Here is a 13,284-nt window from a genome sequence, read left to right as displayed (position 1 = left end):
AGCAGTACCGCGGGCAACGCAGCCTGCTCCCCCAACGGAGCGCAGCCGGCGCCGGCGCACAGAACGCAAACAAAAGCGGGGGAAGCGAGGGGGGCTACGTGCTAAGCTAAGGCTAAGCCCCCACCGATCGCCGGTTCCCAGCTTGTTTCTTGCCAATGTCCGGGCTCTAGCGGGCAAAATGGACGAGCTGCGACTATGGACCACTACACAGAGATGGATCAGGGAGTGTAACGTCATGATTGTGACGGAATCGTGGCTGAACAGCGACATTCCCGACACCGCGGTGGAGCTGGACGGGCGCAGCATGTTCAGAGCGGACAGAGTGGCTGAGGACTCCGGCAAGAGCAGGGGGGGGGTCTGTGCATCTATATAAACAAACTGTGGTGCACTGACTCCACAGAAACTGAACGTCGGTGTTCTTCTAACTTAGAATACCTGATGATAAAGTGTCGCCCCTTTCATATGGCTAGAGAGCATTCAGCCGCTATTATTACTGCTGCCTACATCCCTCCTCATGCCAATGCTAAACTAGCTATGGAGGAGCTGAGCTTGGCAATCAGTAAACAACAAACTGCGCATCCAGACGGACTTTTTATTGTTGCGGGGGACTTCAATCATTCCAACCTGAAATCTGTATTGCCAAAATTTCATCAGAATGTCTCCTGCCCAACAAGAGGAGACAAAACCCTGGATCATGTCTACACAAATATCACAGAGGCATACAAGGCTGTACCCCTCCCCCACCTGGGGCAGTCTGATCACCTCTCATTGTTCCTGCTCCCGAAGTATGTGCCACTCATCAAACGTGTGAAAACACCAACAAAGACTGTTAAGGTGTGGCCAGAGGGGGTCATCTCTACACTACAGCGTCAGTTTGAAAACACTGACTGGAGTGTGTTCTCCTCTCAAGCCACCACAGAATCTCACACAGATTTGGACACGTACACTTCAGCAGTCATGAGTTACATCAACTCATGCATAGACAACGTCACTTCTGTTAAACAACTGAAAATCTTTCCTAATCAGAAACCCTGGATGAATGCAGAGGTTCGCCTACTGCTGAAAGCACGTGATGCTGCTTTCAGATCTGGCGATGCCGAGGCTTACAGCTCAGCCAGGGCAAACCTGAAAAAAGGGATTAGGAAAGCCAAGTACACCTACAAACTGTCTGTTGAGGAGAACTTCCACAACTCTGACCCCCGCCGCATGTGGAAGGGCATTCAGGCAATCACTGGCTACAGGCCTCCATCCCTGACCCCCTCAGCCAGCAGTGCCTCTCTCCCAGATGAGCTTAATCAGTTCTACGCTCGTTTCGACCAGAGGAATGACCAACACAGCACATGGAGTGGTCTTCCCCACAATGAAAGCCCCCTCACACTTTCCACTGATAATGTACAGTCTGTACTGAGCAGAGTGCATGCACGCAAAGCTGCTGGTCCAGATGGCGTTCCTGGACGTGTCCTCAGAGCGTGCGCTGGACAGTCAGCCAAGGTCTTCACCGATATCTTCAACCTACCACTGGCCCAGGCTGCTGTTCCGGCATGCTGGAAGACATCCACCATCATACCGGTGCCAAAGTGCTCATCTGCTGCATGTCCTAATGACTTCCGCCCAGTCGCACTCACCCCCATTGTGATGAAGTGCTTTGAGAAACTGGTCCTCAGCCACCTAAAGACAGTGCTCCCACCATCCCTGGACTCCCACCAGTTTGCATACCGTGCAAACAGGTCGACTGAGGATGCAATTTCCACTGCTCTTCACTCTGCCCTCACCCATCTGGATGAAAGGAACACCTACATCCGCATGCTGTTCATCGACCTCAGCTCTGCTTTTAACACGGTCATCCCAACTAGGCTGGTCACCAAGCTCAGCGACCTGGGAATCAGCACCCCCATGTGTAACTGGGTTTTGGAATTCCTGACAGACCGACCCCAGTCTGTGAGATTGGGCAGTCATATGTCTACCACCATCACCCTGAACACTGGTGTGCCGCAAGGCTGTGTGCTGAGCCCTCTGCTCTTCTCCCTGTTCACCCATGATTGTGTTCCTCTGCACACATCTAACATCTTCATCAAGTTTGCAGACGACACCACTGTGGTTGGCCACATCAGGAACAACGATGAATCGGCCTACAGGGAGGAGATCCAGCACCTGACTTCCTGGTGCACCACCAACAACCTCATCCTGAACACAGGCAAAACCAAAGAACTCATCGTGGATTATCAGAAAACCAAGGGGTGCACACACTCTCCTGTCTACATCAACGGAGCAGAGGTAGAACGTGTGTCCAGCTTTAGGTTCCTGGGAATCCACATCTCGGCAGACCTTTCATGGTCCTTCAACACCTCCCATCTCATCAAGAAGGCACAGCAGCGTCTTTACTTCCTGAGGAGACTAAAACAAGACCAGCTATCTCCTCAGATCCTCACAAATTTTTACAGATGCACCATCGAGAGCATACTGACCAACTGTGTGACCATGTGGTACAGTAGCTCCACTGTGGCGGAGAGGAAATCCCTGCAGAGGATAGTAAAGACTACTCAGCGCATCACAGGCGTGCAGCTCCCTGCCATCAAAGACATTCACCACCATCATTAAGGACCCCTCCCACCCCAACCACAAACTGTTCAACCTACTTCCATCCGGGAGGAGATACAAGAGCATCCAGGCCAGAACCAGCTTCTTTCCCTCCACAATCACTCTGCTGAACTCCACACCTCACTGATAACACTACCACTCATACTGCACACAGCGGACTATGAACACTGCCTTTCATACTACACTCACCAATCAGAGCTGTTGTTTTATTCATTATTATTACCATCGCACAAATTTAACATTCTACTGCCATGTAAATAACACATCGCAACAGTTATTCAATACAGTGTACATCTCCAACATGTTCATGTATATATCTACACACCTATAATCTATTTTTGCATATCTATAATAGTAATTTATTCTATATACTGTAATGTTGCACTATTGCTACTATTTGCACTTCTGGTAGATGCTAACTGCATTTCGTTGCCATGTACTTGTACTGAGTAATGACAATAAAGTTGAATCTATCTATCTATCTATCTATCTATCTATTAATATGTAGAATTCGACTCAAACAGCACAAAAAACAGATTTTTCAGGTTGTTCTCCACAACAGGGAGTCTCACCACCACTAGCACTGCACTTCCATCCAAACGGCCATGTGGAGCTTTATGAGCGTTCCTTTTCATAATTAAACCACTGACTGGTCTGTTTATAAGGTCTCTGCTGACCTCACTGTGAGCCAGGTACCGCTTTGACCGTCTGGTGTTTAAAGCGGTAGTTCAGCATTTCCCAGTAGTGGCTGTTTGTGCTTTTCTGGCTCTCTGGAATCTCAGGCCTGTTGGGAAGCTTCATGCATGTTGTTGCTAGGTAACGGTAGTTTCAACACAAGAGACATTATTTTTGTTCCAAAGCCTTGTGTTATTATTTTTTAGCTCTTAGCTGAAGAACAGATTCAGTGATGTTTCAAACACTCAGAGCCAAACTTTGATCCATTTTCCAGGCGGTTCAGGGAGGTTTGAGTTGGGAAAATTCCTGCCATTTAATCAAAGCTGAGATGATGATAATGACTGTAATAGATACAGACTGGACACAGACTGGACACAGACCTTGACCTGCAACAATCAGAGCCAATCATCAAAAGTACTGCTGCTGGCAACATTTCCGCTCTTTCACTTCAAAACTCCACCGATTTTGGAAAATCAGTGACAGAAAGAGAGAGAGAGAGACAGAGAGAGAGAGACAGAGAGAGAGAGAGAGGGAGAGACAGAGAGAGAGAGACAGAGAGAGAGAGAGACAGAGAGAAAGAGAGAGAGACAGAGAGAGAGACAGAGAGACAGAGAGAGAGAGAGACACAGAGACAGAGAGAGAGAGAGAGACACAGAGAGAGAGTGACAGACAGAGAGAGAGAGAGACAGAGAGAGAGAGAGAGAGAGAGAGAGAGAGAGAGAGAGAGAGAGAGAGAGACAGCAAAATCTTCTATTGGTATTTTAGATCAGAGTCCTACAGGTTTATTAAAAATTAATAAATAACCAAGCCTGTTCTGTCAATAATAAACTCCTCTCTTAGTCTTGGCTATATACCCAAAACCCTTAATTAGACTCTGATTAAGAAAGCGAACCTCGATCCCTGTGAACTATCAGACTACAGACCCATCTCGAATCTCCCCTTTATATCCAAGATCCTGGAAAATGCGGCAGCAAAACAATTAAGCTCTTATCTGTACAGGAATCATCATGAAACATTTCAGTCTGGTTTTAGGCCACATCACAGCACAGAAACAGCACCAGTAAAAATTATAAATGATCTTTTATTTTTCTCTGACAAAGGAAATGTGTCTCTGCTAGTCCTCCTTGATCTTAGTGCAGCATTTGACACAATAGACCACTCTATCATAATGGATAGACTAGAAAACCTTGTAGGGGTAACAGGAACAGCTCTTTCCTGGTTCAGGTCCTACCTCACTGATCGCTATCAGTTCGTTAATGTATAACGATAAACCATCTGTTCTTGCAAAAGTAATGGATGGTGTTCCACAAGGCTCTGTGTTAGGACCTATATTATTCACAATATATATGCTACCACTAGGCACCATTATCAGTAAACACAGTATAAATTTCCACTTCTACGCCGATGACACTCAGTTTATATACATCAAGCGAACTGGATGATAAAATTAAACTTAGCAAGATTGAGGACTGAGTAAAAGACAAAAGACTGGATGTCGAGCTACTTAACTCGGATAAAACAGAGGTCCTGCTTCTTGGTCCAAAAGCAGCTAGAAACTGTCTAACTCAGGCTCTGGGTGTTGTGCTGGACACTGATCTGTCCTTCAACGCACATATAACTAATATCACTAGAACAGCCGTCCTGCATCTCCACAATATCCCTAAATTAAGAAATGCATGATCTCTACAGGACACAGAAAAGCTAGTTCATGCATTCATTACTTCAAGGCTGGACACTAATGTCCTGCTGTCTGGACATCCCAGCAAAAGCCTCAACAAGCTTCAGCTGGTCCAGAACGCTGCAGCCAGAGTCTCACAGGAAAGTTCGACCATATCAGCCCAGTTTTATCAGCCCTGCACTGGTTACCAGTTAAATTTCACACTGATTATAAAATCCTATTACTGACCTATAAAGCTCTAAACGGACTCGCCCCTCAGTACCTGAGTGACCTTCTCTCCCACTATGAACCATCACGCCTACTTAGATCACAAGGTGCTGCTCACTGGTGATTAGTCTCCCTGTCAGATCTGGACCTGCTGGAGTCTCTGCTGCTCTGTTTTACTGTAATCTGTGGTCAGCCACTCTTTACAGAACTGACTCTGTGGTCAGCCACTCTTTACAGAACCGACTCTGTGGTCAGCCACTCTCTACAGAACTGACTCTGTGGTCAGCCACTCTTTACAGAACTGACTCTGTGGTCAGCCACTCTTTATAGAACTGACTCTGTGGTCAGCCACTCTTTACAGAACTGACTCTGTGGTCAGTCACTCTTTACAGAACCGACTCTGTGGTCAGCCACTCTTTACAGAACCGACTCTGTGGTCAGCCACTCTTTACAGAACCGACTCTGTGGTCAGTCACTCTTTACAGAACTGACTCTGTGGTCAGCCACTCTTTACAGAACTGACTCTGTGGTCAGCCACTCTTTACAGAACTGACTCTGTGGTCAGCCACTCTCTACAGAACTGACTCTGTGGTCAGCCACTCTTTACAGAACTGACTCTGTGGTCAGTCACTCTTTACAGAACTGACTCTGTGGTCAGTCACTCTTTACAGAACTGACTCTGTGGTCAGCCACTCTTTACAGAACTGACTCTGTGGTCAGCCACTCTTTACAGAACTGACTCTGTGGTCAGTCACTCTTTACAGAACTGACTCTGTGGTCAGCCACTCTTTACAGAACCGACTCTGTGGTCAGCCACTCTTTACAGAACCGACTCTGTGGTCAGTCACTCTTTACAGAACTGACTCTGTGGTCAGCCACTCTTTACAGAACTGACTCTGTGGTCAGTCACTCTTTACAGAACTGACTCTGTGGTCAGTCACTCTTTACAGAACTGACTCTGTGGTCAGCCACTCTTTACAGAACTGACTCTGTGGTCAGTCACTCTTTACAGAACTGACTCTGTGGTCAGCCACTCTTTACAGAACCGACTCTGTGGTCAGTCACTCTTTACAGAACTGACTCTGTGGTCATTCACTCTTTACAGAACCGACTCTGTGGTCAGCCACTCTTTACAGAACCGACTCTGTGGTCAGTCACTCTTTACAGAACCGACTCTGTGGTCAGTCACTCTTTACAGAACTGACTCTGTGGTCAGCCAATCTTTACAAAACTGACTGTGGTCAGCCACTCTTTACAGAACTGACTCTGTGGTCAGCCACTCTCTACAGAACTGACTCTGTGGTCAGTCACTCTTTACAGAACTGACTCTGTGGTCAGCCACTCTTTACAGAACTGACTCTGTGGTCAGCCAATCTTTACAGAACTGACTCTGTGTTTTCTTCTTTTCTCTGCCGAGTTGATCAGCTGCCCATCCTGAGCGTCTGATGCTGCTGCCTCTTCTGCCTTGATCAGGCGTCACTGCTCACCAGCCTTCTGGACCAGCGTGACCACCACTGAGCTCCTTGCTGTACAGGGCTGTGCAGTCCTCACCCTCAGATGCTGCTGCTGATCATAAACTAACCTAATTAACCAGTGCCCACCTGTTTTTCCCACGTCATACTATAAAACTTCATACTAACAATGTTTGCTGTCCAGTGACGACCACAGGGGTCCCCTTCTGAGTCTTGGTTCCTCTCAAGGTTCTTCCTCTTTTAGGGAGTTTTTCCTGGCCACTGTTGCGGCTGGCGACGCTCATGGGGGCTCGGACCCGGATTTTCTTTCTGTAATGCTGATTGTTCTGTAAAGCTGCTCTGTGACAGCACCTGCTGTGAAACGCGTCGTGTAAATAAACTTCACTTGCTTGCGATGCTCATCAGGCTGTCCAATGATGTTTCATCACCGGCAGCTCAAAAAGACGTGGTGGCACTTCAAGGGTCTCGGTGGAAGTCTGCGCTAGACATTGCCCACCAGTGTGACTGGGGGAGTCCGAACTAGTGGGTAGGAATAGGATACGAGAAAATTGGGGTTAAAAAAGAAATAAATAAATAATGAGTATGATTTTTTTCAGCAAACTATTCCTTTCATCACACAAGTGGCCCTGTATTACTCCACATGTGTAAAGTGAATGAATAAAAACGAAGGCATCACACATTTAAACCTCAGACAATCCGAGGCTTATTAAGGCCTCTCACAGACCCTCTCCCTGCAGAGCTGAGACAAAGAGACCGAGATGCTGAAGAAGAGTCAGACAGTCAGAATGAGGACAGTACTGACCCAACACGGCATCCTCTTGTACATGGTGTCTCCCTGGAGTCACTGCTTACAGCCAGTGAGGAAGCGCCAGCACTGGGAATGATCATAAAACATAAATAAACCCTCAGCCACACCACGGCAGGGGATAATCGGACCACCTTCCAGTTCTACTCATCCATATCAACAAATTCTGTAGAAGGAAGAACATCTGTGGTCAAAGAGAGAGAGAGAGGGGGGAGAGATAGAGAGAGAGAGAGAGAGAGAGAGAGACAGAGAGACAGAGAGAGAGACAAAGGGGGGGGGGCAGAGAGATAGACAGAGAGAGTGGGGGGGAGAGAGGGGGGGGGCAGAGAGAGGGGGGGGAGAGGGAGACAGAGAGAGAGGGGGGGAGAGGGGGGAAGAGGGAGATGGAGAGAGAGAGAGGGGGGAGAGGGGGGGAAGAGGGAGATAGAGAGGGGGGGAGAGGGAGAGAGAGAAAGAGAGAGAAAGAGAGACAGAGAGGGGGGGAGAGAGAGAGAGAGAGACAGACAGAGAGAGGGGGCAGGGGGAGAGAGAGAGGGGGGAGAGGGAGAGAGACAGAGAGGGAGAGAGAGAGAGAGAGAGAGAGAGAGAGAGAGAGAGACAGAGGGGGGGTGAGAGGGGGGGAGGGAGAGAGAGAAAGAGAGAGACAGAGAGAGGGGGGGGGGAGGGAGAGAGAGGGGGGAGAGAGAGGGGAGAGAGAGAGAGGGGGGAGAGAGAGGGTGGGGCAGGATAGATAAGAGATAGAGACAGAGCACATCACTGACTGTGGACTAAACCTGCAGCTGACCGCTGCTCGGCCACTCTGATCAAACGGATCTGCAGCTTTGCTGAAACCACTGATGAAGATCTGAGATGTGTTTCCGAGTCACGGAGAAGAAAAGAAAACTTTCAATTAGATTATTTGGAATTCTGCAAACGTTTGAGGAGCCCTGGTCAAATTTCCTGAAGTTACACGTCTCTGCTGAGAACACACTCCTGCACGTTTCAACACACGAACGCTGGACACCTGGTGAGCCGGACTGACAACAAAACGTGCCTGTGGAATTATTTCATGTCTTATGTTTTACAATATATAAACAACAAAACAGCAAATAAACAGAAACCGAGCACTAAAATTAGGAAATCAACACAACGCGTCATTTGAACAGGGTGTTTAAAATGTTGCATATAATTCGATGCTTTAAAGCTCGAGCTCTTCTGGCACTTCGGTAAAGTCTCTGTTCAGACTTGAGCCCATTGGATCCGTCTGCTGGAGCATTTTTGGACTGTTCTTCAAAAGCACACAATATAATAAAATATTAATAGAACTTTAATTGTATTGTCACTGCTGGAGCAGCAACATTATATTTAATATAATAAAGTTTAATTAACGAGATGGTTTTCCAAGTAATTGTGGAAAATCTCGATCGGTCTGTCATTACACAAGGCAGGGGTACCTTTTTTAAATTCATACTGTAAAACAAAAATTAGAGAGTGAAATGGGTTTTTTCTGTGAAAGCGAATCTGTATATCCCGGAAGTCCATTACAGAGGTGCTCTGTAGGCCGTAATGGAGGTTTTCCCAAATTAGAGACGTTTGAGTGACAATAAAGGTGTTTTTCTGCTGCACAAAGGTCCAGAACTTGGCCAGAAAAAGCTGGACCTGTGCTTTTTCCACTGGTCAATAGCCCAGTCTTGAAGGTTCCACTTTTATGAGTTTTGGTACTTGCTCAATGTCGGTACCAGCAGGAACATAATGGTACTTGAGGGTGGGGTTAGCTAGCACAGCTGGCTGGCATGCCACTGTTCGGTAACACTTCATCTGAACCTGCTGCATAACACCGACGCTGAACCTGTGTCACGGGTTGTGGACAGAGTGGTCAGTAATACGTAACAGTGAGACTGATAACAGTGGAATGTTATCACTGACATCAATTGTCAGTTAGATGTCATGAGAGCTGGTGACATCAAACAACTCACGGTAATGGTAACATGGCATTTATTATACTGGACATAACAGGTTATGACAAGTCATGACAGCATATGATATCTGCCATGACACGCTGATGCCATGGCGATGTCAATATGACGTAGCAGAGTCTAAGTAAAAGTTAACGTTTTAAACATATCATCTTTCAGATATCAGAGAAAAACGTTTATGGAACAATGAAGAGATAAAAGCGTCATGGAGTGAGAAGTGCAGTCATTTCTACGTAAGAATGAGGTGCAACTTTAAAGCCACACTGAGTAAGATCTGGGGATTTGGAGACCTCTCTGGTGGAAATGTGTAACTGCACACAATGTGTGGAAGAACATCTGTAAGGTGGGTTGTGCTTTGGACCCCTTCCCTGAGCGGAAGAGGGTCTGATGATTGCATGCAAAGAGTTTAAAGAGAACTCGGTTACATCTTCACACAGGCTGCGTTCACTCCGCAGGTAGAAGTGGCCCAAATCTGATTTCCTCACCAAATCAGATTCTTTAGTTTGTCTTCAGATGATCTTTTAAATGTGGTCTGTATGCGACAGTCTGAACAGATCAGCTCCTAAACCGAGCCGCATGCGTTAAAGAACAGCGTCACGCGGCTCATCCAGAGGTAAACAATCACAACTGCCAACGAGCGCCGGTCGCTCCCGGAGGATCAGCTTCATCTTCACCAGCATCTCAGGAGCATCATGAAGCTTCACTGACTGACAGCTGGGCTCATCACCCAGAACGTGTTCCATCTCGCTGTAAAAAGGGCGCGGTCACTTCTTCGGGTTCACGTCCTCGGATTCTTTAAACTCTGCTTTCAGACTTTTAACTGTTCTTTGATGCTGCAGCCTCTTTCTCCTGTGGCCACGTTTTTTTGAAATCCCTTTGAACACGGAGCGGCTGCGATAAACATTTATGAGACTCAGCAGCGCAAAGTTATCATGAATATCGAGATGGACTCACGTAAAAGTCACATGAACTCTGATCTGGCTGTTCCCAGTCCCGCTGACACAGATTGGATACGGATCGGATTTCAGTACCACATATGAAAGCGTCTCGAATTGGAATTGAAAACATCAGATCCGGTGTGTTCATCCATTCATCCATTCATCCATTCACACGGACACACAGACACACATCTGTGTCACATACGAGGGAAAAGATCGGCTTTGGGCCTCTTTTACCTGCTGTGTGAAGGTAGTAGCCTTAGTGATGGACGTGTCTTTCAGACGTTGTGAACTGGGAATTAACGAGCTAGTTAGGTAATATTATAGCTAATATTTCTAGCCTTTAGCAGCCCCTTTTAATGCCACGGCTACGACCACTCCAGTCGTCTCTCCAGCAGGTAGAAAATGAACTAGACGTGGAATCCAAGGGTCTGAGGGTCAGTCTTGGTGAACATGCAGTGTCCTGATTTATCCCACATTAAGACTGTATTGTGTAGAATCTCACAAGGTGCTTCACTGCATATCCAACGCTTACATGTGGCTAAAAACTGCAGAAGGCCTGGAGGGTTTGGAATTTCTAACAGTCGAAGAGTTATTAATATTACGGAAGGATTCACTCTGCTTATCTCACAAGTCAATCGCAGGTTTGTTTCAAGTTAAAGTTTCATAGCGTATCCAGGCCAGTCTGTAATTTCACTAACGTACACTAGGAATATAGATACTACTACCAGTACTAGCAATGAAGGCTGAAGACCAAACGCAGTATCAGCAGTATTCCACTCAGCCTGGGTTCCTGTGAGCGAGAACCCAAGCCGAAAACTGCGCTCCAACCCTGAACTCACTCCTCCAGCTTCACTGTCCGGATGATTCCATTCCTTCCTGGGCTGGATCAGATCAGCATAGGGCTGGAACTACCTCTGAAGGAAGATCTCCTGGAGGAGCATTTCCCCGTGTTGGGCTTTTCTAATCAAGGCAATTTTAGGACTTTTTAAAGACATGGGGCAGATTTACTAAAAGGAGCGCTGATTAATGACGGTCTACAGTTTGCGCTGGTGGGGCGGCCAGTTTAGCAATTTGTTGTGTTATTGACTAAGGCCCAGTCCCATTTCACCCCTCGCCCCTAGCACTGACCCCTTAGCCCGCGCATTCACGTCTAGGTGTAGGGGGTCCTGATTCTGGTTGAGATAGAGGGGGAGGGTGAAGTGTTGGGGCTACATGACCCTCCAAACAGAGAGATATGAGGAAAAGAGAAAAACCAGTGAGAGGCAGAACAAGAGACCAGAGAAACCCACAAACGTGAGAATTTTCTGTTAATAAATTACAATAATCACCATATTAACTTCGTTTAATGTGGTTTCAGTGAATTTTGTTTTTTCTTCATAACAAGAATAAAAAAATGCTAATACTATGCTAATGTTTACCTGAAGCTCTAACTGCTGCTCCATTTAAGGTGGAACGGGAAAATCCGAATGAGAATCTAGAGAATCTCTGACTAACTTGGGGGCAGTCGCGGGCTGGAGGTCAGGGATCCAGCCTCGTGACCGGAAGGTCGCCGGTTCGATCCCCAGAGCCGACAGCACATGACTGAGGTGTCCTTGAGCAAGACACCTAACCCCCAACTGCTCCCCGGGTGCTGCCGATTGGGCTGCCCACCGCTCTGGGCAAGTGTGCTCACTGCCCCCTAGTGTGTGTGTGCTCACTATTGTGTATGTGGAGTTTCACTGCAGGGATGGGTTAAATGCGGAAGTGAAATTTTCCCGCTGTGGGACTAATAAGGGTCTCTTTATCTCCGACTTCAGCTTCATATCACTGAAGAATTAGGGGGGGTGATAATAAATAACTGCCCCCCTCTTTGAAGGCGTATGATCCCTAAATGTAACTAAAGCCCAGCAGTGAGGAGCTGAACTTTCCCCTCCTCTGCTGTCCCTGCAGACGGGCAGGGTCGCCTACAGAGCGGCGATAGTAGCTGTTAATGAAGAGATGCTCTTTTATTAGAGGGTCTCATTTCAGAGGAAGATCTCAACCACTGCCCTGTAGCTCAGTAACAAGGGGTAACACTCGAAAACGAGGGGTAGGGGTAAAAAGGAGAAATGAGACTGGGCCTGCAAATGAGTACAGGCACATCTTCGTGATTAACATACGACCCCCGTTTGGCTCACATCCTTCGTTTCCTCCCAGTGTGAGGATCACTGTCTGTCTCTGGCAGCAGGATAACTATATTTGACTTTTCAGCTCAAAGTAACTTGTTTTCTCAAGATTTCAACTTAGTATGTCAAAATATTGAGTTGCCACTGTTCGAGAAGAGAAAGTGCAGTTACTCTGAGATAAATTATCTTGAAAGAGTGAGTCATCGTTTTATAAATATTGAGAAATTAAGTGCCCAATAGCAGTGACCACCACTGACTGATATCAGGGGCCCTAGCACCTGTTTCAGAAATCGCGGCGGAAAACGCGTCACTTTTAGTGCCAAAATACACTCTTAAAAAAGATGGTTCTTCAGTAAAGAAAAGGGTTCTATATGGTTCTAAAATGGTTCTCTACATCAGAAAATGTTCTTCAGATTGATGTAAAATATGCATAAATGTACTGTAGATGGTTCTGCATGGAACCTTTGTGAAAAGGGCTCTATATAGCACACAAAGGGTTCTCTTGTTACAGCAGCTTATCACCATAACAATAGAAGAAAAGGTTCTTTGCATCATGACAGGGTTCTTCAGATTGATGGAGAATGTGCTGCAGAACCTTTTTTTGAAAAGAGCTTTGAATAGCACCCAAAAGGGTCCTTGTATTGTTACAGGCTTGATACGATAACAATAGAAGAACCCTTTCAAAAAGGTTCTACATACACTCACCTGCCACTTTATTAGGTACAGTTCAGTTGCTTGTTAACACAAATAGCTAATCAGCCAATCACACGGCTGCAACTGTGCATTTAGGTGTGTAGAGGTGGTCAAGA

At 46.6% G+C, this 13,284-nt stretch overlaps 1 protein-coding gene across 1 annotated transcript in view; it reads right to left on the bottom strand.

The window, feature by feature from the left end:
* Positions 1-13,284, bottom strand: part of cpxm2 (carboxypeptidase X (M14 family), member 2) — a 123,283-nt gene that overhangs the window by 17,046 nt on the left and 92,953 nt on the right. The window lies entirely within an intron of this gene.

This window comes from Pygocentrus nattereri, chromosome 13 (assembly GCF_015220715.1).
Source record: "Pygocentrus nattereri isolate fPygNat1 chromosome 13, fPygNat1.pri, whole genome shotgun sequence".
NCBI classification, from domain to species: Eukaryota; Metazoa; Chordata; class Actinopteri; order Characiformes; family Serrasalmidae; genus Pygocentrus; species Pygocentrus nattereri.
The sequence above is the reverse complement of the archived record's forward strand: the minus strand, read 5'-3'. Positions and strand labels throughout refer to the sequence as shown.